Source organism: Molossus molossus, unplaced genomic scaffold (genome assembly GCF_014108415.1).
Source record: "Molossus molossus isolate mMolMol1 unplaced genomic scaffold, mMolMol1.p scaffold_m16_p_2, whole genome shotgun sequence".
Taxonomy (NCBI): domain Eukaryota; kingdom Metazoa; phylum Chordata; class Mammalia; order Chiroptera; family Molossidae; genus Molossus; species Molossus molossus.
This window is the reverse complement of record NW_023425355.1, coordinates 114,640,340-114,644,287: the sequence shown is the minus strand read 5'-3', so window position 1 is coordinate 114,644,287 and position 3,948 is coordinate 114,640,340. Positions and strand designations below refer to the sequence as shown.

The 3,948-nt window shown below is 46.6% G+C and overlaps 1 pseudogene; it reads left to right on the top strand.

Moving 5' to 3' along the window:
- Window positions 1–3,094: 3,094 nt before the first annotated feature.
- On the top strand, window positions 3,095–3,739 carry LOC118635466 (annotated as a pseudogene).
- Window positions 3,740–3,948: the final 209 nt, after the last annotated feature.

Below are 3,948 nucleotides of genomic sequence, written 5' to 3'. Positions count from 1 at the left end.
GAGGACATTTTTTCATTTATTGTTCAGATAGAGTGGGAGGGAGAGAGAGAGAGAGAGAGAGAAGCATCGACATGAAAGGGACACATCGAGTGGCTGCCACCCACACAATCCAACCAGGGCCGGGGACAAACTGCAACCGAGGTACGTGCCCTTAGCGGGAACTGAACCCGGGTCTCTCTGGACCGCAGGCCGACGCTCTAACCACTGAGCCAAACCGGCCAGGGCTCATCACCTTTTTCTAAGCCAGCTTCCCCTCCTACATTCGCCTTGTCAGCAAATAGTATCACTGTTTGTTGTCCCCAAAACCAGCTCTCTGGAAGTCACCCATCTCCCCACTGCCTCATTAGCACTTTCTTGTCCTGGTGCAAACCCAATCCCCTGCCCCCAATCAGTCTCCCCATTTCCAGGCTTTACTAACCATGTGACCTTGAATAAGTCATCAAATCTCTCTTGGTGTCAGTTTCTACACCTAAAAATGGGCTTTTAATAAAATTACCTACTCTATAGATTTGCTGTGAGGTTTAAAAGACTTTGCACATGTAGCCCTGGCCGGTTTGGCTCAGCGGTTAGAACGTCGGCCCGCGGACCAGAGAGTCCCAGGTTCGGTTCCTGCTAAGGGCACGTACCTCGGTTGCGGTTCATCCCTGGCCCTGGTTGGGGTCATGTGGGTGGCAGCCAGTCGATGTGTCTCTCTCACATTGATGTTTCTCTCTCTCTCTCTTCCCCCCCATCTCCCTCCCACTCTATCTGAAGATAAATGCAAAAGAAAAAATGTCCTCAGATGAGGACAAATAAAAAAATAGATTAAAAAAAAAGACTTTGCACATGTAAAATTCTTACAAAAGTATATGGCACATACTAAGTACTCTATGATTGTTAGGTTTTTATCATTGTTTCTGTTGTTGTTTATTTTTATCCTTCTTTTTTTAAAACATGTTTTTATTGATTATTTAGAGAGAGGAAGGGAGACAGAGATAGAAACATTGATGAGAGAGAAACATTGATCGGTTACATCCTGCACGCCCCCCACTGGGGATCGAGCCTGCAACCTGGGCATGTGCCCTGACCGGGAATCGAACTGGGACCCCTCAGTCCACGGGACGGTGCTCCATCCACTGAGCCACACTGGCCGGGCAGTCTTTACCTTTCTTAAGGCCCTCATCAATTTCCGTCTTATCCTGTTCAGTTACTTAGACGCCGTCTTTAAATGCTCTGCTGGCCTCCAAGATTCTTGAGGGCAGGGTTGTATCTTATTCATCTATCTATCTATCTATCTATCTATCTATCTATGACCAATGTCCTTCCATACCTACTTCCTGTCAGCCACACTTCCACTCAGATGTAGCGCTGGAGTAGCTAGGGGAATATTTTCTTTTTTTTTTATCCTCACCTGAGGACATTTTTTCCATTTTTTGTTCAGACAGAGTGGGAGGGAGAGAAAGGAAGAGAGAGAGAGAGAAACATCGATGTGAAAGGGACACATCGAGTGGCTGCCACCCTCACAACCCAACCAGGGCCGGGGACAAACTGCAACCGAGGTACGCGCCCTTAGCGGGAACCGAACCCGGGTCTCTCAGGACCGCAGGCTGACGCTCTAACTGCTGAGCCAAACCGGCCAGGGCTAGGGGAGTATTTTCTATCCAGCTATGGGGAAGCTGAGTTAGGGGTATATTTAATTTGGGTTCGGTGGGTGTTTGTGCGTGTTTGTAAGATGCAGCTAGCAGCTATCCCAGTATAAGAACAGCTTCCAGAAACACTCCCCCCACCCACTGGGCTGACTCCCCAGGGGATGTAACATGAAGATTCAGACCCACTGGGCTGACTCCCCAGGGGATGTAACATGAGGTTATATCTCAATGCAAACATGTCCTATGGTACCCAGAACCAGAAGGGTAGTGGAGGAGAAACAAGGCTTGAAAAGTATGGAATCAGAAGCTACTCTGTGGAAAATTCTTCCAATCATCAGACATGAAACATTATAAGCGGGGGATTTAGTTCTTATTCATCCCCAAACGAAGGAAAGTCTGCTGTCGGGAATAGATTCAGCAATACAATGTATACGATCGTGAATGCACCACATATTTCTTTTTCCTTTTTCATGGAATGTGTGTGGAGTAGAATTTATCAGAATTTCTGGTTTGTAGGGCGCAAACCTCTAGCAGCAAAACAGTGAGTAGGTCTGTCTGTGAAGGTACGTGTTTCATCCACTTCAGTGAATTGGACCGGATCTTAGAAGACGTGATGCCTCTTGTTCTGATGAAGTCTGGCAGTTCCAGATGAAACAGCAGGTAAAATTGCCACTGACACAGCGAAATACCCTGAAGAAACATATTTATCAATGAATCCATTTTTATCCCGCAAGGGTAATTCGATTACATAATTATGTAGCCCCGTGCCATGTAGTGGCAATTTAAGAAGGCATTTGAATTGCTCTTGTATGCCCTAATTTCAAATTAACTTTATATAGAGAGAGAGACATATATATATATATTTTGAATTATTGATCAAACCAAAAACCCATCACTGAGTATGCAGCCAAAAGTTGTAAGAGAAAAAGTACTATAGAGACGTGTTAGACTATAGTATAGTACATACTATAAAATATAGTATGTTACCTTGTCTGGATTTCGTGAGGTTTGGGTATCTATCAACTCTTTAAAATTCAGGATTTCTCGTGATTTCTCATCAGGCCAAATTTTGCACCTGTAATCTTCCGTTCTTTTCCTTAAAGATGGACCTGAAAATTGTGTGAGTTGCAGGCCCTACAATGCCCGGACCGTCCTCTGTTTTCACCCCATGACCCGCACGTGCGCACTGTCATCACCGCCGTCCGTGCCCACCGCACTGCACCCACATTCCCTCGGCTGAGCATGCTCAGAGGTGTCTCTTGACAGAGGGAAGAAAGGGCCAAGTATAAAAGGCTGTAGTTCTATCATGTAATAGAGCTGGAATTTGGAAACCACAGAGGTGAGCCGGTGGGACAAATTCAGTCAGCTGACTCCCACTTTGGGGACTGAAGGACAGGGATGTTTGGCAAATAGAAAAAGAAAAAAGAAAAAAAGGAGGGATCTTCCTTTCTGACGGGCCAGGCCGAATGACTCCCACAAAGAAGGGTGGCAAGAAGGGCCATTCTGCCATCAAGGAATCAGTGACGAGAAAATACACCATCAATATTCACAAGCGCATCCAGGGAGTGGGTTTCAAGAAGCATGACCCCCAGCCACTCAGAGAGACCCAGAAATTTGCCATTAAAGAGATGGGAACTCCAGCCCTGGCCGGTTTGGCTCAGCGGTTAGAGCGTCGGCCTGCGGTCCGGAGAGACCCGGGTTCGGTTCCCGCTAAGGGCACGTACCTCGGTTGCAGTTTGTCCCCGGCCCTGGTTGGTCGTGCGGGTGGCAGCCACTCGATGTGTCCCTTTCACGTCGATGTTTCTCTCTCTCTGTTCCTCTCTCTCCCTCCCACTCTACCTGAACAAAAAATGGAAAAATGTCCTCGGGTGAGGATAAAAAAAAAAAAGAGATGGGAACTCCAGATGTACATATTGACACCAGGCTCGACAAAGCTGTCTGGGCCAAAGCAGTAAGGAGCGTTCGATGCCGTATCTGGGCAGAAAACGTAAAATGAGGATGAAGATTCCCCAAACAAGCTCTATACGATGGTTGCCCACATACCTGTCACCGCTTTCAAAAATCTACGAACAGTTAATGCGGATGAGAACTACCTGCTGATTGTTGGATAAAGCTATAAAACTGGGGAAAAAAAGAAAGAAAAGAAAAGAAAAAAGGGGGAAAGAAAAGACCCAGAGTGGGCTACAGTTCTGTGTTTGACCACAAGATGGAGGTAAAAGAGTAGTCTCTCCATTCAGTCAAAAACTCATTAAGAGCTAATCAAGGTAAAGTGGGTTTTTCCATGTTTCCCGCCGGGGCCGGCTCCCCTTTGCCAAGCCTC